This window comes from Pleurodeles waltl, chromosome 11 (assembly GCF_031143425.1).
Source record: "Pleurodeles waltl isolate 20211129_DDA chromosome 11, aPleWal1.hap1.20221129, whole genome shotgun sequence".
Classification (NCBI taxonomy): Eukaryota; Metazoa; Chordata; class Amphibia; order Caudata; family Salamandridae; genus Pleurodeles; species Pleurodeles waltl.
Genome location: NC_090450.1, coordinates 922,182,674 through 922,203,466, shown reverse-complemented (window position 1 = coordinate 922,203,466; position 20,793 = coordinate 922,182,674). Strand labels below are relative to the sequence as shown.

The window sequence follows — 20,793 nt, the reverse complement described above, 5'->3', positions numbered from 1 at the left end:
AGATGGCACTGTGTGCAGATGGCGCAGTGTGTGCTACTGGGGTAGGGGTGAGAGCAGATGGCGCTGTGTGCAGATGGCGCAGTGTGTGTTATTGGGGTAGGGGTGAGAGCAGATGGCGCTGTGTGTGTTACTGGGGTAGGGGTGAGAGCAGATGGCGCTGTGTGCAGATGGCGCAGTGTGTGCTACTGGGGTAGGGGTGGGAGCAGATGGCGCTGTGTGCAGATGGCGCTGTGTGTGTTACTGGGGTAGGGGTGGGAGCAGATGGCGCAGTGTGCAGATGGCGCTGTAAAAAGGGGGCGGGGTGGTTGTTCCCCCTCTAAGCCCCGCCCCCTCTAAGCCCCACCCCCCCGCTGTCACTTCAGTGCGGCCCTCGGCCGCAAACCATACTGCAATTTTGGCCCCCGAGAAAAAGTTTGTGAGTACCCATGATCTAGAAGATCAGTGCATAGAGGCCCCTTCACTAAACTACATAACAAATGGGAGGCAGACTTGGGGACCACCATATCAGAGGCAGAATGGGAGGGAATATTGGATAGGATGCCCAGAACCTCCAGAAATGCCAGGTTTTGGATCATTAACTTTTATATTCTCCACAGAGCATATTTACACCCAGAAAGGATTAATAGATACTTCCACACACATGGAGCGGCTTGCTACCGCTGTAGAGAGGTGAGGGCATTCTTCATGCACGTGCGGCGGACATGTCCCATTCTTAATCAATATTGGACAAAGGTTGTACAACAACTTGCCAATATTATCGATAAACCTATTTCACTTGCACCTGTTCACTGCTTACTGCACTGGTATCCACACACTCTCAAAAACAAAACCCCTAGTAGATTTCAAGACATGGGCCTATTATTAGCTAGGAGGCAAATCACAAGAAAATGGAAAAACCCTACATGCCCCTCCTTTCCATCATGGGTAAAGGACCTGGAGAAATGGGCAGAATATGAAGGGACCCTTCTGCAAGGAGAGGCACATTGGATAATGCGCGGGATTGGGAATCACTAGTCCTGGCACTGAAGAACCCCCAAGAATAATAAGGTTGAGATGAAAGGCGTATGGGACATAACTGGGAGCCCACAGTGGAAAACAAAAAAAAGTGGTCACATGACAGCTGCGCTGCTCACTCATACGGGTTTAAAACACACACTAGACCTACTATCGCACCACAGCAGCAGGGGTGGGGGGGGCAGAGAGGGGGAAGAGTTAGTTGTTTTGCAGCCAGCGATAGTTAATTCTGCATGCAAAGTGCTGGCATTGATCCCCGATCTGAATGATGCAAAATTGTGATTAAACTGCTGATGATCTGTGCTATGCTAGCTGGATACGGATGTCAAATTATGGAACCGGGGGTAGGGGCATTCGTTGTGAATTTGCATGATTTTTTACAAAATCTAATAAAATATGTTTGAAAAAAGAAATAGCAGATCAATGCATAGATGGTGGCAAAGATGTTTGCCCTGGATGTCATCGTAGAGGCTGTGATGGCTTTGACATCGAAGTTGAAGGTCTTGTCGTCTTTGAAAGTAGCTTCAGCATAGACTGAGATGTACTTGACAACCTCTAAAGAAGCCATGATATTGAGGTGGTCTTGGTGTCAATGAAGGTAGATTTGCTGTCAATCAAAAGCTGTAATACTGTGCCTGGAATGGTGAAAGGCTTTTGTCATTTTACATCTGGGCAAGGATGGCACTGTGCTAATCCTATGCTTAAATATTTTGCTGTACAAATGGCAAAAGACTTTGTCCCTTCCTACCTCGGCATGGATGGACTGTGCTAATACTATGCCTAAAAACTTTTCTAGAAAAACAGATATTTGAGGTGAGCAAATCTAGTGTGTTGCAGGGTGCTCCTTACTGGAGCTGCTCTCCGCCAGAAACTTGGGAACTACCCAGAGTTAGCTCTTCTTTTTTGCATAATTTATGCGTCATTCTAACCCTGAAGGATTATATATATATATATATATAATTTTATTTTTTTTCACTGGAAAAAAACAAAGGTTACACGGACCTTACAATTAGGAAATAGAATTAAAAAAACACTGAAATTCACGTAAAAAAAAAAAAAAAAGGGATTCAGGGACGTTAAAGTTAGGTTCACATTTTAAACATATAAACCACAGAAAGTCACCTATTAGATTTATCTCAAGTAACTATAATTCGCGCCCCAAACGATTTTACTGCAAATATTATTACATTTATGTTATCAGTGATTTTATCAAAAATCATGAGTGCTGTAATTTGTGGGGTAATAAGCAGTGGACTGAGTCTTTTGAGACCTTGAAGAAACAACTTTAGTAGTCCCGTTCAGAAGTCAGAAGGGCTGAGATACCAGCCTGTAACACTACACTCGCCAAAGGGCTACTTGGCTACTAGCCTTTCCACAGTAAGAACAACTGTGTTGGTTTTTACTTTTAGGATCATGAAACTGCAGGCCCAAACTTTTAATATCGTGCACCATGCTTTAAGGCTTAGTAGGCCTGCCTTGGGGGTGACTTACAAATATTAAAAAGCAGGGCTTGGGCTTTGCCATGGTTTGAAATGGCAAAGTCAACTTAGTGGTTTAAAACTGCTCTGCCAGCTAGCAGTAGCAGCCTGGTAGTAATGTGTTTGCCTGGTCACATTCATGGTGGCACAACTAGTGCTGCTGCCTTTATAGGCCCTAGGTACCCCGAAACCATATACTAGGGACTTACAAGTAAGTTAAGTTATGTCAATCCCCGATAAGCCAATTAAACAAGTACCTTTTTAAGGATGTGACCACATGCACCGAATCCATATTAGCAGGGCTCAGAGCATTTCACAGTCATAACACCAGTGGCCAGTATTCAAAATACAGAAACTGGAAGAGCATCAAATAAAGTCCATAACATGTTTGCATGATTTGGATTATTATTCACTGCACTAACTGTTCAGGGGAAGAAAGCAAACTGTGAGGATTTTGAGGGAAGTTTATGTATCCGCACATAAATGCTTACAGAAGGTAGGTAACTTTTTCTTCTTATGGATACATCTTCCCATAGTTTGCTCATCTTCTGACTGCATCACTAAGCAATATCTCCCTGGAAGGTTTGAAGGACTAGTACCGGTTAGACAAGCAGATTATGCCACATAGACAGACACAGACTGTACCCATAACTGCGTGCCTAAGACACAAGGCAGTAATGTTGCTGAAAATATGCAAAGAGGCGCATGTAGCCATGCAGCAAATGTCAGTAAACAGAGCATCTATGGGGACAGCAAAGGAGGAAGGCACAGTTGTTGTGTTGTATAGTAGGAATTAAATCACGCTCAAGGGTCTTTCTTGGCTAAGGCATAGCAAATCTAGATACAGAGGATGACCCTGAATGAAATGGTCCTTTTGGTCTCAGCTTTCCCTTTCTTAGCTCTGGCGAAGTCTACAAGAATGCATCAACCACTCTCTCCTGAAGAGTAGAATCAATGCAGTAAGACAATGCACGTCTGGGGTCTAACCTGTTCATTTGCGTTCCCTCCGTGGTTGTTTGAAGAAAAATTATGATAATTGAATCCCAAAGGGAAACCAAAAAAGCAACAGGAGAAACTATGTAAAGCAAACCTTTCAGAAAACGAAACACTAGTGCAAATTTCAACAGGGAAGGTTCTCAATCACACACATGAAGGCAAATAGGGCTACCAGATTAACCCTTAATCATAACCATAGCTAGACTCTGGTGTGCAAGAAGAAATACATATCGAAAGATACTAGTGTGTTTTATATGTCCTAATGGTGAAATGCTGCCAAATTCGGTTTTCTTTGTGTAAGGCCGATCTATCTCATAGGTTAACATGGGGGCTGCCTTTAAATATCCATAAAGCGCAAATTCCCTTTGAGAGCAGATAAAAATAAGGAGTTTAGGGTCTCTGAACAATTTAAAAATACATCTTTTAGTGAATTTGGTTTTTAAATTGTCTGCTTGGGAATGTCACTTTTAGAAAGTAGGCATTTTCTTACTTACACCATTCTGTGACTCTGTCTCTTTGTGGATTGTCTGTCGGGTCAGTTTGACAGTTGGGCTGTTTTGCACCTCTCTAGACAGTGACACAAAAGGGGTGGGGGGTAGCCTGCATATCCTGATGAGCCATCTGAGCTAGAGACGAGGAAGGAATGGTTGTTCCCACCTGAAAAGGACTGTGCCTGCCCTCACACAATGCAGTCTCCGACCCCCTGGTGTGCGTCTAAGGCCTGGCCTGGCCAAGGAAGGATCTTGCAAATACTTGAGACTTTGCTTTGTAGTTTGTTAACTTCAAAGGCAGAACTGGGTATAAGAAGAAGACCCAGGACCCCAGACATTTATAATCTTCCTGGAATCAAGAGGAACCTCTGCCCAGTTGAAGAGCAGCTGGAGGAGTACTGTCCCTTGGCTGGGTTGCTTTGCTGGACTGCAGTTGCTGCTTCTGCCTGAAAAGAGTGCAAAGGGTGAACTTTGCTGTGTGTCCTGCCTGAGAACATTCTCCAAGGGCTTGGAGTAGAGCTTACCTCCTGTTGGAAGTCTCAGGGACACCAAAGACTTCAGTTTCCTTGACCTGCAGCACTGGGAACTGTGTGTTTTGTGCTGTTCAAGAGGAAAACCCACCGCAATGCCGGCAACAACGCCGCTGGCCTGCACCGTGACCTGCTGACGCCACATCGAGTTGCATTTCCCCGCTTCGCACTGTGAACCTGGTCTCCCCGATGCAGTCATCGGACGACTTCACTGAGCCGCTGCTCGCACCGCGACCTGTGGGCCCCCACACTCCAGCATCGCCTGCTCACACTGGAGCCTGGGCATCCGTGACAATGACGCTCCTGCTGACACCTGCGCCGCTGCCTGCACCGTGGCTTGTGAACACTGCTCGTGAGGTACACGAAGCACCGTCCCATCCCGCACTGCAGCCCCGGTTCACCAACGCCAGCACCATCGACTATGTCTTCACCAGGCATTCTGCCTGCACCGTGGCCTGTGGACACCGCTCGTGAGGGTCACAAAGCACCGTCCCATCCTGCACCGCTGTCTTGGGCCTACCGACGACAGCGCTTCAGCAACAACGACGCTGCCTGCATCGTGACCTGTGGACACTGCACGTTGCACCGCCTCTCTTCACACCGCAGCCTTTGTCGTACCGACGCAGCTAGACGCTGTCACCGAGCCGCTGCCTGCACCGTGACCTGTGTGCACCGCACGTCGCATCGCCCCGCTTCACACCGCAGCCCCGACGGCATCCACACCGGCGCACTTGACTTCATCAACCTGGAGTTCGATCTGTAACGCATGTGACCTCAAGGACCCGACAACTACTGCACCAACTCTGGAACCGATACAGCGATGTTAGTGACGCCGCTCTCCGGAACTCACCGCGAGGATCACAACGCCCTACAAATCCAAGGTACTGTTTGCGGTCTTCCCGACAACGTAGCTGGCCCGCAACCCCGCGGCCTGCCTGAACTGTTGGTTTTGTTGCTCATGACGTGGAGCTATCGACTTCAAGGAACTGTAGTTTTGAGTAAATCTTGCAGAATTCATATTTTTCTTACTGTATGTTGGATTTTTATCATTCTTGGTTTTGTTTTATTATAGATAAATATTGGCTATTTTTCTAAAACAGGTGTGGTGCCCTTTTGTAGTATTTTCACTTATTACTGTGAGTTATGTGCAAATGCTTTGCACATTGCTTCTGAGATAAGCCTGATTGCTCATGCCAAGCTACCAAAGGGGTGAGCAGGGGTTATCTGAGCGGGTATCTCCCTTATCCTGACTAGAGTGAGGGTCCCTACTTGGACAGGGTGCAAACCAACTGCCAACTAGAGACCCCATTTCTAACAGATACCAAAACAATCCCTCCTCGTAAGTGGGCCTGCAAACCAGCTCAAACCAAAAAGTCCTAGAGAACTGAACATGCATGTCTTGACGGACTGGAATGTTAAGGCAGCAATATTTGGTCAACGTGTGCAGAGATGCCCACGTAGCAGCCTAATGGATGTCCAGAAAAGGGACTCTGTGAGCTAATGCAATGCTCGCAGCCCTGACTCTGGTAGAATGAGCCTACAAGCTCTCCGGGGAGTAATTTCTTAGCCAGTGCGCACTAGATCTTAATGCAGAGTACAATCTATCTGAGATAGTCTGCTTCTGCATTGCTTTTCCTTTCTTTGCTCCGGTGAACTTCACAAAGAGGTTCTTTGGTGCAATCGAGACAGGACAATGCTCTTTTCAGGTCCAGGCAGAGGAGTCTCTCTTCCTCCTTGGAGGGGTGTGGCAGGCAAAACGTTTGGCTGTGTGGTGCTTTGCCCAACATGGAACAGTGTCACCACTGTCAGCAAAAAAGGGGCACAGGTGCATAGAATCAGTTTATCTGGTAAGAAGATGGTGTATGGAGGTTGGGCAGACACTGCCTGCAACTCAGTGATCCCCCTGGCCGATGTGAGTAGTCACCAAGAAGTCTGCCTTGAGTGTCCGGAATTAGAGAGGGCAACACTGCATGGGTTTGAAGGGAGAACACAGCAGGAAGTCAAAACCAAATTAAAGTACCATTGGGGCATAATGAAAGGCTTGGGAGGGAACATGTGTTAAAGACTGTCAGACTTACAGCTTCAGGGTGGTCTTCCCCTAAACCTTTTGCCTGCTTGCCTCACATTTTGTTTTTGTTGGCCTTAGGACTCTGAACACTTTACCACTGCTGACGAGTGCTAAAGAGAATGTGCTCTCGCCATAGAACACGACTTGATTGGTACATACCTGATTGGCATATTTAATTTACTTATAAGTCCCTAGTAAAGTGCACTACATGTGCCCAGGGCCTGTAAATTAAATGGTACAAGTATGCCAGCAGCACTGCTTGCGCCACCCACTTAAGTAGCACTTTAAAACATGTCCCAGGCCTGCCATTGGAGCCTGATGGCAGTGTTAGACTTCCATAGCGACTTGGCATTTAATACCCCTTGCCAAGCCTTAAACTCCCCTCCTATTACATATAAGTCACCTCTAAGGTAGGCCCTAAGTAGTCCACAGGGCATGGCACTATGTAATTAAAATGCAGAACATGTACTTTTAAGTTGTACATGCCCTGGGGGGTGCCTAAGGGAAACAAAAGACTTCCAACTCATTACCTACAGCACCTGGACTCTTCCATCTGAGAGTCTTGCCCTGCCAAGTGGTGACAATCCAGGAAAGATTTCCACGATGCTGTGGCCATCAGGACTTCAGGTCCCACTGAAGAGCCTGCAGTGTCACCTGTCTTGTTTCAACAGCAGGATCTAGGAGGTCAACAGACCCAGCAGCCTCAGACTCACTGAGATCCTGGGTGGAGGCTGAAACATCAGGATAACAGCCAGAATGTCCTGGACTCTCTGCTCTGGCGGGAAAGCACATAACTGCACAGTGTCCGATGAAAGACAGCATCTGAGAAGGAGTCAGGTGTGACTTTGGCAGGTTAATACTAAACACCAGGAAATGCAGGAGGTCCACCATAGTCTGGAGATGGGTGACAAGTGCCTGTGACGAGTACGCCCTTAGCAGCAAGTGGTTGAGTTTGGAGAAGACTGGAAGCCTGGACCTCTGCAATTATCGGCATCACTTTTGCGAACACCTGAGGGGCACTGGTGGGGCCCAAGAGGGACACTGCTGAAGCCAAATGGGACCAAAGCACAGTGAAAAATCTCCTGACCCACTGTGAACTGTAGGTAACGCAGACAGGTCACCAATACAGGAATATGAAAATAGGAATCCTGCAAGTCCGGTGCTACCATTCCAGGTCCATGGTCTAGCACAGACAGGGCCTGAGCGAGTGTGAGAATCCTAAATTTCTCCTTTTTTTAGGCGAGAGCACAGATCTAGTATAGGGCAGAGGCTTCCCTCCTTCTTCGCCAACAGAAAGTAGCGGGAATACCAACCACAACCTACTACTGTGCACCCTTTCAATGGCTCCTTTGGCAAAAAGTTGGCACTACCTGATGCAGTGGCGGGTCCTCCATCAGAGAATCGTGGCAGGAGCGGTGGGGTTTCCGCGAATGGGAGGTCCTAACCCTGCCAAGTAATTTGAGGCACCCACTAGTCCAAGGTTATTTCTTACCATTGTGGCAGGTGGTGCCTGATCCTGTCTCCAATAAAGTGCCTGTGTTGTCACAACGGAATGCTAAAGAGGTTTGGGGGTGCGGTTGCTGGGGGACACTGGGCAGATTTGTGGGAGCTGCATCCACAGCCACGAAAGTACTAAGGAGCCTGCTGGTCGAGGTACCAGTGTGGATGAGGACACAGCTGGTAGCCAAGGAAGGGGTGAAAGGAACAGTGCAGCTGGCATGGGGCCACTGGGTTGTGACCCAACTTTTGGAGTGCTCAAGTGCCATCGAAGGGGATGTTCTTAAGGGTTGCCTGCACATTCTGTGAGAAGCCACTCTATCTCAGCCAAGTGTGGCTACAAAGCGCCACCAATGAACCAATGGCCCTGCACTGTGAGTCTGTCTAGCCCCCATCTGATGAGGATTCTGTGTCTCAGCCATTGGATATATCCTGGGTCATGATGGCTCGGGCCTCCTTCAAGATCATGGGCAGAAACTGCAGAACTGAGTCCCACATTGTGTGGCTATATCGGCACAAGAGACACGTGGTGATCACGAACCACAGTACAACGCTGGTAGAAGAGAAAGTCCTTTTCCTGAAGGTATCCAGCCTCTTGGATTCAGTATCTGGTGGAGCAGTAGGGAAGGTGGCAGGATGGACCTTAGAAGGTGAGGCCTGCACCACCAGGCTCACTGGTGTGGGATGCTGGGTGAGGAATACAGGGTCCCCAAGAGGGGTGCGGTGGCAGCATACGATCGTCCTATGCATAGGACTGCCCATGCAGGGGTTTGGCCAAAGCCCCGAACAAGACATCACAGAGGTCTTCACTGAAGGGCAGGAGGGGTTGTGTGTGGGATACTCCCAGTTGATGGAACACCGTCAAGGCATAGGTCAAAACATCCACCAGGGGTAGCGCGAGGTTGAGGAATTCAGCAGCCCCCACACCACCATAGTGAAAGAGGCCCCTTCCTGCATGCATACCCACACTAGTTGGAGAGACCAGGCCAGCATCTTCAGAGATCTTCAGACCACTGGCATCAGCCAGGTCTTCAGACTAGTTGTCTTTGGCCAAAGATTCTTGAAGGGGATCAGGGCAACCGCAGGGATCCTCAAACCCACCCCAGTCATACTCAACAAAGGGCTGTCAGAAAAAGGACGAAAGTCTTGGTCTGGTTTGACCCGCAGAGTACGTCAGACAGCACCATTCCGGTATCAGAATCGGTAATGACTAACTGTTCGGCACCGTCTAAGGACATTGGCGGTGCCTGGAACGGTGCCATGGGTCTGAACCCCAGTGAAGGTCAGGCATTTGCAACTGAAGTTGGTCTGGATCCAATGGGCCCGACTGGCACCGAGGGCGAACCCTCTGGCAGAAAACCAGTTAGGTGGTCTGAAGCCACTTCAGAGTGGTCCAACCAACCATAGATGGAGTGCATAGCCACCTCAAACTCCTTCGGCTGGGCAGGAGTTGTTCCAGCTCTGTTAAGTTCAGGGAAGCATGGGGTGGACCCAGGCTCTGGCTCCAAAGGGGAGGTGTGGGAACGGGCCTAGACTTCTGGCATCATTCCTATGCCCTGCAAATTACTTGGACCAGCGCAGTGAAGCCAAAGAACGCTTCAACTTCTTGGTCGTCTGCTTCATGTGGGTCATATCCAACAACGATTTTTACCTCAGCGGTGACTGGATTTGCAATTCATTATACAACAGCCAGGGTACCCCATGGAGTAGTGATCCAGCTACAAGTAGGGGTCTGCCAGAGACATTTGCCTCCGACAGGCTCTATAGAGTTTAAAAGCCACAGGTTTCTAAAGTGACATCCCTGAGTCGCACTAGGAGCAAAAAGGCTCAAAAACATTGACAAAATGTCAAAAAGCGGATTAAAAAAAAAACAACCTGAGATAGCACTTAAAGAATACAGATCAGCCAACTGGGGTGGCACCTTTATAGGAGACACGCACTTCACATCAGGCACAGACAATGATAAGGACGCTGTTGCAGAGCCGGTTAGCACCACCTACCGGCACAAAGAGGTAGTGCTCAAGATTTTCTGGGTCCAGTCTGACACCTGGGGAATATTCTAATGTAAGGAATCTGTGCCTAGAAGTCTCTATCAGATGTGAGAACACTTCCTTTTGACACACCCCGCACAGGATCCACAAATTAAAACCTCAATCCAGAGAAGATCACTTACCACTCATGGCCCTCTGATGGGTGGTTATTTAGAGCATCCAGCCTCACAATAAGGGAGCCTCTCTACATTAGCCACTACTAAGAAGTTTTCCTGTGGCTGAGTCTATTTTTAAAAGTAAATCGCATCCCAACATAAGGTCCATGACCCCACACTGCCCTGTCTCAATAACATGGCCAATGGTGGTAATGTTTAACAAAATCAGGAAGGTCCATCTTCATTGCAAGATGGATAGTCTGCGGCTCGAACATGGTTAGGTGCAGGTGCTGCTCTGAGGTGGACCAAAGGCTCTGTGCAGCTAAATAGCCGATATGAGAAGCCCAGCGAGGTGTCAGTGACCACGGTAGTTTAAGCCTACATTGCCTAAACACACAACCCACCAAAGGGTTTGGGGGCCATCAACCACTCTAGATGAGTATGAACAGAATGTGAGATCCGCAACTGAGTCATGAGACTCTCCTGATGCTAGAGCCATTCTAGAGACACCAATGATGGACCTCATGCACCACCTGGGGGTCTAGCACCGGTGTAATGCATAAGGTTGTAAAGTCAAGCTCGCACAAAATCTGCAGAGCCAATATTCAAGCCCAAGTTAAAAGCCTCAGAATCATATCTCGAATACCTGCTATTCTCTGAGGAGGAATAAAAGCACTTATGCGGGTCATGTCCCAAACTGGCCTTATGTATGTCAGCTTCTGTGTGGGACAAAGATTGGCTTTTTGGCTGTTGATGGTAAAGTGCACATTGTGGGATCATAATACACTGAAGGTAATCCCTGTCCAGTGTCAATTTCACTAGCCAGTCCCCCAAGTAATTAAATTAATGGATTTAGAGTGTGACACTGAAGCTGACAACTGCCAGCGCTTTCATAAAGATGCATGGAGGTTTTCTGTATGAACTCCTCTCTATTCCAACACTGCTGTTGGAATACCTAGCTGACATAGGGATCAATGGAGCAGCCTGGGACGTGCTGAAGTCTTTCCTCTTAGACCATCCTCAGGAGATTCGCTTTGGCGAATTTTGTTCACCTTAATTTTCCATTCCAATCGGGGTCCCTCAGGTCTCCTCGCTTAGTCACACCCTTTTTAATGTTTATGTAATCTAACTAGCCAGTTTAATGAGATCTTTTGGTTTTTCACTTACACCTTATGCTGATGACACAGGCATTGTTGTCTTCTTTGCTAACGCAGATACTAAAAGCGGGACCAGATTCTGTGACTGCATGCAGGCAGTCAGCATATGGATGACTAAAAACTGTCTGAGATTAAACTCCAGCAAGACCTAAGTGTTACTCTTTGGAACACATTCCTCTTCTGGACAGACTCCTGCTGACCTCAGGAACAGGGCCCTCTACCGGTCCCAGTTACCAAAACCCACAACCTCAGAATCTAATTGGATAACAGACTGTCCTTTGCCGATCATGTCACGTCAGTTACCTCCTCTGCCTTCCTTATGCTCACGTCTCTAAAAAAGATTCTCCCTTTTATTTCTGAACACCTACAGAAACTCGTTGTCAATTCCCTGGCAATGTCCAAAATGGATTATTGCAATGGTCTTCTTCTGTACACCCAACAATCTGTTTTAAATAAACTACAAACACTGCAGCTCGGCTACTTCTCAATATTTCCAAATGCCACTTAGTCCCCAATCAGATAAGGCAACTACATTGGTTTCCTATTAGGCAGGGAATTGCTTTCAAAGCACGCACTCTGCATTGCCTACAAAGCACTTAATAATAAAGGCCCTACCTTTATCAGGGACAACATAAATGGTACAAACCAGATAGATCACTCAGGTTAGTTTTCTGCTTGATGACTACATTTCCCAGGTTTAAACGCCTGGCCTGGCCTGGCAGAAGTTTAATTTGTGGAGCTACCAAGGTATGGAATGCTATGCCCATTTATATCAAATCAGGCCTCCACTCTACTAGCTTTCAGAAAAGACATGAAAACTTGGTAATTCAATATGGGCTTCGATTTATCTCGTCCCTATGTCCCCTTCTTTTGCAGGGTTTTATTCCAAGCCTCCTCAGCTAACGCCCTATAAAAACAAAAAAAAGACCTAACATAACATAAAAATAGAACCATGAACTGATGGCTCAGGGATCCTTCTGTGAACCTCAGTTAACATCTGTGGACAGAAAGAATCTGAAGGCGGAACATCCAGGGATGACAACAAGTGTTGAGCATTCACGGCTAGTAGGTGTTGACGTAGGGATAGCATTTTGAATTTGTCATGCTGAATGAATAACTTCAGAAGGTACAAATTCAGGATGGGTAGCAAACCTCCGTCCTTCTTGGTGACCAAGAAGTAAAGGAAATAGAATCACATTTGCCTTTCTTCCATAGGCACCACATCTGTGTGCCCTTTGTTTAAGCTAAAGGTGTCTGTCGCCAAAACTGAGGCCTCTGTCGCTGAGCACATCCTAATGGAAGGAGGGCGGTGCTGGCAGCAAGGTCAGGTTTAGGCTCTTGCCAATTAGTTGGATAACCCAATGATACATGTTTGAAAGAGATAAAGGTGACCTACAGTATGAGAACATGGCCTTGGACTTGTTGTGGTGAGTGTGTGTGTCCAGATTCATGATTTGGATTTTCCCTTAATATTAATATAATTTAAAAAAAAGAAACCTCAGAGAGGCTGATGCGAGTGGATGTGAAAAAAGTGCCAGTGGCCATTTTTAATGGTAACTAGGTGGAATGTTACAAAAAAGTGGCCTATATGGGTGTTTTAACAGAATGGTATTGAGTGATTTGGCAAGTGGCTTCTAGCCACAAAGAAAAGGGACACAGTGCAGCAGAGAAGAACATTCCCTGGTAGAGACAAAGACTGCCTCTACCTGAACACTTGACTGAGGCCCAGGAGCAAACAGTTGCTGAACAAGTGTTGCAGGTGTGTACGATTCTTCCACTGATTTGAGCAGTGGACGTCACTCACAGCAGGCATCCTGAGGATAGCATAGAGGGAGACACACACAGGTATGAGATATGATCAATAGATAAGCATGAATTGTCGTTCTAGAAAATGCACTAAACTGTTGCTCATGATATCTTCAGACTGCGCCACCTCAAGCAAAGGTGCACACCAGTGACACATGTATACTGTGGGCTGGACCTGCATCATCACATCAGTGGACCTACTACAACCAATTCACAGAATATAAAAGCGGATGATAGGTTGATTTTCCACTGTATGTTTTGCTTCATTTAGAAAAGGAGATGATTCACAACTCTGCTGAACCCATTTAGTCTTAGGATTTGGCTCTATTTGTAACAATCACCAGGTATTATGGGGTCACAGATATTGGTTTATTACAGAATGAGCTCTAGATCTTTGAATTGTGTGTTCTGTGCTTATGGGTGTGGCTAACTTGCTGGTGGAGTGGCAGTCTAATGAAAGCAATTAAAATGTTACCCTGAGTGCACAAGTATAAACAGGAATTTGCAGAACATGACACCTGGTTGAGTTTCAGGTGCCATATGCAGAGCAGGCACAACGATCAGTTCTACAGGAATGAAGCAGAGTGTTTGGGGTCTGTAGGGGAAAGTAAAGCAAGTTGTGCCCATGGATCTAGATTTGTACACTTTCAGCATCCCTGACCAGCCGCTAGAACAATGGGGCAATGAAAGCAATGCAAAAGAGCTGGTGAGGTGCATAAACAGGAGAACAATATAGAATTGCTTGCCATCTCTACGATCTCAAATTACACCAGCTTCAGTCAGCTCTCATTGCAAGTGTTTCTTTCACCACATTCATGGAAAATAGGCTCATTCTGGAAAACTAGCCATCAACAACTATTCATAATATTGTGATTGTAAACTGTATTTATATAGTGCTTACTATCCACGACAAGGCACTGAGACACTTTTTTTTGCGAGTACATTGCTACTCCAGAACCCAAAGGATTAGTGATGGATTACTGTAGGGGAAATATAAGTTGTTAATTTGTTACTTCCTCAAGTTCAACACACAGGACGAGGAGGAAGGTAAGGAATTTGTGGTTGGACAGAGTATTAACCAGAAAGAGTGTTATTCATGATAAGTAACTGGTTCTTTTGGTGGAGACCCCTAGCTGCAGATGCCACACCTTGTGAATCAATACCAAAGCAGTGCCCTTCATGGGTCTAAAGAGTGGATTTTACACCAGGGGCCATCAGGACACAACAGAATAAATGACCCTTCTTGCGTGCCTGAGAGTGCCTAGTAAAAGTATAGAGGCTACATGGTGGCTTGATAGATATACAAAATAGGAACACCCTGAGCCACTGTCATAGTAGCGGCCTTCACCCTGATAGATTAAGCCCTACGGATCCCCACAATGTCCTTTTTGGCCAAGACTCAACACAGCTTGATGCAAAAGATTATCCATCATGATAATATTCCCTTTGTGAACTACCATTCACTTCTTCACACCAGCGAATCAGACAAAAAGCTGATTGTCTACTTAGTACTTCTTAGACCTTCTGAGATGGAAACTAAGGGCCGACTTAGGATCCAGTCGGTGAATCCTCGCCTCTTCTTTTGAGGAAAGTGGTAAACAGAAAAAAAGCAAGGAAAGTGATGAACTGTCTTACATGAAAAGCTAACACTGCCTTAGTGAGGAAGGTTGCCCAACTTGGCAGGGTAAAAGGTGGTACAAGTAGGCAGGACTGACAATTCCTGAAGCTCGCTGAAGTGATGTGCATAAATTATGGTAAAGAGTAAGACCATCTTCAGAGTCAAGGGCCACAGGATACGATTGTGCAGAAGCTCTAAGATGATCAACCTGCTTTTTCTCATAGCAGGTGATACATTTAGTCCAAGTGCTATAAATAAATGGGTTTGTGGCTGGATGAAGTGCCGCTAAAATTACCTCTACCTATTGCGAAAGGAGGTTAAAGCCCCACAGTTGATGCTGCTAAAATTCCACACATGGAGATGTAGCTTGTGAGGTTTAGGTGCATGACTGCCCTGTTGCTGGGACAGCAGCCTCTCCCAATAAAGCAGTCAAGGTGGGGTGCAAATGCTGAGATTCCGGAGCTCTGAATGCCAGACCCTCTGTGCCCAGTCTTAACCTATCATTATGAGCTGAGCCTGTTCCCATCTGACCTTCAGGACTGGTGAGATCAGAGGCAATGGAGGGAATGCAAAGGAGTCTCAATGAGGCCCGGAGGCTTCTGGTCTCCACATTGTTCAGATGGCCAGTCCTATCCAGAGGTGACATGTTTGTCATAAATATAAGATCCGGTTAGGATAAAGCGAAGGGTCTGCCACACATCAGGAATGCACCCACCATCTACCACAGCAGATCTCAGAGGCCTTTGCCTGAAATGCTGAATAGCTCCAAAAGACACCCCTTCTGCTGAGCTCAAAGGAGGTGAAGTTACACTGAAAAGCCTGCAAGCGCCAACAGGTATGAGGTACTAGCAGGATGCCACAAGGCCAGAAGCCACAAAGCCCTAGAATCATTAAGGCAAGAACAAGTGCTTGTTCTTGAAACATCCAGGTAGTCTGAAAATTGCAGACCTGCTGCAAAGACGGAAATGCTTTTGAAACCACTGTGTTCAGAATGACCCCTGTAAAAGAAAATCCTCTGCATAGGATGGTAGTGCGATTTCAGTACATTCATAGAAAATACTAGGGTGGACAACAACTACATTGTTGCCTTCGGTTGGTCCAAGACCAGCTGAAGGAAGTTCGCCATCAGGAGTCAGTCATTGAGTATCCCAGACATGTGAACACAAGTGTTCGCAACCAGAGAAGATGGGTTGCAACGACTGATGAGAGTTATTTATCTTTGGTAACACTCTTTCTGGTGGATACTCCATCTACCAGCAGAATCCTCAACCTTTGCATATCCCAGATACCAGTTTGGATCCGGAAAATAGTAAATAGCTCTCTATGCTGGGCAGGGGTTCGCTGGCCCTACTTCAGTGCCGTATGCGGCCCTGTGAAGTCACTGAACCCATAAGGCAACCCCGTTGGCGTACTGGCATCAGTTTCTATACGTTTTCGGTAGATGAGGAAACTGCAGGTATATACATTATCAGAAAAAGCGTTACCAAAGTTACATAACCTTTTCTTCTAATCATTACTTCTAACTGCAAATTCCTCATCTTTTGAATCGATATCCAAGCAGTTCAGAACGAAGAGGGAGGTGCATGGCTGGTTACGCCAAACAATTATGAATGACTGAGCATGCAAAATGACCTTCCCTCCACACTTAAGAGTCCAAGTAGCAATGAATTGCAAAGGTGTGAGGGAAGCATAGGTCGCCGCCTTGCAGATATCGGTTACTGACACGCCCCTCGCCAGCACAGAAGTTAAGGATTTTGCTCTAGTGGTTTTAGCTTGTATAACTTCTGGCAGGTCTGTGTGTGTTAAAGTAGAGCATATCTTGATGCAGAGGACTAGCCACCTTGACAATGTTCCCTTGTGAATTGCCTGGCTTTTCATCTTCCCCATGTAGCCTATGAAAAGCTGGCCGTTCAGTCTAAATTCATATGTTCTGTCCATGTACAAACTGACCACTCTCTTGTGATCAAGTCTATGAAGTGTCTCTCCTTCCTTCTTGGAATGTGGTGGAAGGAAGATGGCTGAAACAGTGATGGATTGTGTTAGATGGAAAGGGGCAACCACTTTCAACACAGAGGCAGACTTATTGGGGAAGAAAGGTGAATGGTGGTTGGAAACTCAATGGTTGTAACTTGTGCACATACCTAGCTGACCTGATAGCAATCAAAAAGAAGGTCTTAAAAGTAAGTAGTCGCAAAGGGCAACTGTGCAACAGTTTAAAGGGAGAAAAGACCATGAGAGAAACCTATTGAGGCATTATAAAAGGAGATGGGGGAAATAGGTTTCTGGGCTCCATTAAGAACCTTATAACAATGGGTGATTTAAAGAGAAAACGGTTGACTAGGCAGGAATAATAAAGACCACACGGTCGATAAGTAGCCTTTAACAGTTGTCACAACACACCTTTGCCAGGCTAGTGAAAGGGTGAAACATAGGATATTAGACCAACAGGCATAGAGAGAGTCTATTGAATTTTCTGCACACCATTTGACAAACTTGTGCCAGAATATACCGTTGCGGTGGAGTGTCTACGGGAATATAAAACAACAACCACCACATCTTAAGACAAGGAAAAACTAACTCAGTTTACTCGGTGTAATCTCCAGGCATGATGGTGGAGGCTTTGGAAGTTGGGGTTCAGAATCTGCCACTGCAAGAGGAGTTCTACCCTGTGAGGGACAAGGAGCAGAAGGCACACAGAGAGGTGAAATAAGATCTACATACCACAGACTTCGTGGCCAGTTTGGCACTATCGAGTTATGTGGGCAGGGTAGAGGCAAAATTTCTTCAAAACATGAGGAATCAAGGTTATAAGAGGAAAAGTGGACAGAAGCGGACAGGTCCACCTCAATCGAAACCCGTCCCTCAACGTTCCCTGCAAAGGATACTTGAAGGCACAGAATATTTGGCAGTGAGCATTTTTTTGCGTGGTGAATCCATCGTTTTTGATTCTCTGTCAGAGGGAGTGGTGGGAAAGGCACCAGGTAACAGTTTAAAGGAGCAAGAGGCTTGTACTTTCAGGCTTTCCGGTGAAGGTGCAGACAGGAAGGCCGGATCTCCTGGGAGCGGTCTGTAATACATTGCTATCGACCTATGTACTGAGGTTGATGTGGTTGGTTTATCCCAAATTGCAAGTATAGGTTCAGTCAAAGCATCAATGAAGGATGACAAGGGCTGATTGGAATGAGTCACTGTATGGAGGACTTACATAAGGATGTTTGCTTTAGTCTCAGTGGAGGGAAGGCCCACCATGTCTGCTGACTTTCTGATCAACGAGTAGTATTATGTAACCTTGGGCGGAGGAATTCCAGTTGAGGAGTACAGCTCCCACTCCAGGGGAGTACAGAGACCACTGGCATTCTTGAAGACTGCAAAATCTGGGAGTGACTGCTTCCCTCGTTGGGGAGCCTGTCTCAATCCAACCCTGAGGAATAATCTCTAACATTTCTGAACTGATGTGGGTACTGTTTGACATGGGACAACAGCACAAAGAAGTGTGCCATAGCTCTGCTTTCTTTAAGGTGCTCCAACGTAGAGCCACCAAACAGTTGGAACTTATCAAAAAGTTTATCCATGAGAAGGCCTGTACATCTCTGGAAAATTCTGTGGAGCGCATCCATGCATGCTAATGAAGGACAACACAAGTACTGACTGTCCTCTCCAGGCAGCCCAAAGTATTGAGAACTGCATGGATAACATATTTGGCCGCATCGTGTCCATGATGGATCGCCTGGGCAATAAAAGCCATCAGATCTTACAGGACTGCCTGCAAGAACTCGCTGGCCACGTCCCAAAGGGCATGTATGTAGCAGCTCAGTAATACTAACATCATTTATGAACCACAGAGCTAAACTGTCTGAAGAAAACATGCATTTATCAAACATATCAGTCCTCTTGGATTCCCTCTCCTTATTGGACGTAGCCCGTACATTAAGACTCTGTGGAGTGGGCGGCTTGGTGAGAAAATCCGAGTCACCATCTGCCGGTCTCTGACATCTGTTTAACTGCCTAGTCACAGGTGGGTACTAACTAGCCTTCAAAAAAGTGGCCATCAAAGTATGAGAGAGGGTGCTATAAAGAGGCAACAAGGGTTCAGAAGTCCCTGGCCCAGTCTGCAAAATCTTTGTTAGAACGTTTGTTTTGGTCTCAACTGAGGGATTAAACCCAGATCTGTGGTTAGGGGTGAATCTTTGATTGGTTCTGCATTCCATCCATCATTTGTGTTTGTTTGCTTTTGTCGCCATAAGTGCGCCGGGTATGCCCAGACATAGGTCCCAGGCTCACTGTGCCACTGGATTCAAGCTAGCCTGGCTGATGAAGGGTGATACTCTGAAACTTGTCCCAGGATGCTTGTTTCCGGTCCAGGGAGGACTTGGTCTGGAAGTTCGGGCGGGACAATTCCCATGGGGAACAGGGTCAAGACTGAATTGCATATGGCTGGGTCCAAACTGGGGTGGCATAATGAGCAAAAGAATTGATGGATTAAACCCAGATCTGTGACTGGGGGGGTGAACGTTTGATTGGTTCTGCATTTCGTCCATCATTTGGGTTTGTTCTCAACTGAGGGTAGCTACAATTCTAGTGCCCCAGCTTCCCTACGCACCTCTACTGCAAATGAGTCACTCTTATTCATTAGTGGCCCAAAGTGGCAAGCCAAGTTCTTTCATGGGTGATAAGTAATGCCCGCTGACAATCTGTAAATCAATGTAAAATGCTTTATCAGTACAATAAGGGGTAGCAAGATAACCCAATCACCAACATCTTTAGATGCCCCTGCTCGGATTCAGTCAGAACCAAAGAGGTAATGGAGCCTCTGCTGGTAAGTGTAACATGGCGGAGGCACTGGATTACAGTAAGGTTGCACAATGTTCAGTTGTGCTTTTGTTATTTTGTAGTGTGATATCAATGGGGTAGAAGTCAGCTCAGGTTCTGACATTGGTGTCAGCATTGGTTACTGCACCAGCGGCATCGTTGTAGCAGGGACCTGCATGGATCTAGAGGTCAAAATACAAGTTTTTACCGATTTCGGTATCCCATTTGGAGGCTCCTGCAGTTCCATGGAGCCTAAAGGTGAGCCAGACGAATTGAAGACTTGCAGCATGGCCTACTTGAAGGTCTTGATTTGCTGTGTGGCTGATACTGACCCTGGAAATTTGTAGCACAACATGACCTGGTGAGGGGAACCTTCCATGGTTGAACACCACAAATGAGTGAGACTAACATTGTGAAAGTCTTGGGACTTTTGTTTGGAGTCAGAAGAGCAGTATAGGATTGAGTCCTGATTCGCTTTCACTTTGACTATTTTTTTACCAGAGAAGTTAGAGTGTGAAGTTGAATGCTCACAAAAACAGCCTCTGCACAGAGTCGGCGCATGATGCTTGGAATGTGAACTGGACATATGTGAAGGCCGTGACTTCCTATGTCCAGTGACACTCCCATTCTTGAATCACCTTCGGGCACATGACAGCACAATTAGAGTTGTGTCCCAAGCCCAAACACGAAAGAGACACCTTGTGCAGGTCTGTAACAAACATCTGCTTCCTGTAGTTGCGGCAAACCAGTCATTTTAGAGGTAACATAGCCTGGAGCACTGCCATGGAAAGGTTTTCCAAATGTGGTCTGGTGCCCGGGAGAGGAATCTGCAGTGAGAAGTACCCATTAGAAAAAGAGGAATTCAGCACACATGTTGGGGAATGTAGTGAAGAGTTTTACGGATCTAGTCTGGTGCCTCTGGAGATTCAGAAGGTGAGGAATCTGAGGTCAGAAATAGTCATCAGGAAGTCCACATTTCCAATTTAAATCTCACCAGACCTGCTGGTAATTGGGGAAATGAGGCAGAAAGCCTATCTTCTCAGTTCTGAAAGTAAATGGTAAGAAGGTATATGTACGGTTTAGATACAGCAGACAAATATCCCTGAGCTTCCATCCTGGTTGTCATTAAGAACCATTGGTCTTTTCAGGACCAGAGGAGGCCAGGAATTATATATATATTTCT

At 46.4% G+C, this 20,793-nt stretch overlaps 1 protein-coding gene across 2 annotated transcripts in view; it reads right to left on the bottom strand.

The window, feature by feature from the left end:
- The window catches only part of KNTC1 (kinetochore associated 1), a 495,394-nt gene that overhangs the window by 310,512 nt on the left and 164,089 nt on the right, over positions 1-20,793 (bottom strand). The gene's annotated exons all lie outside the window — the stretch shown is intronic.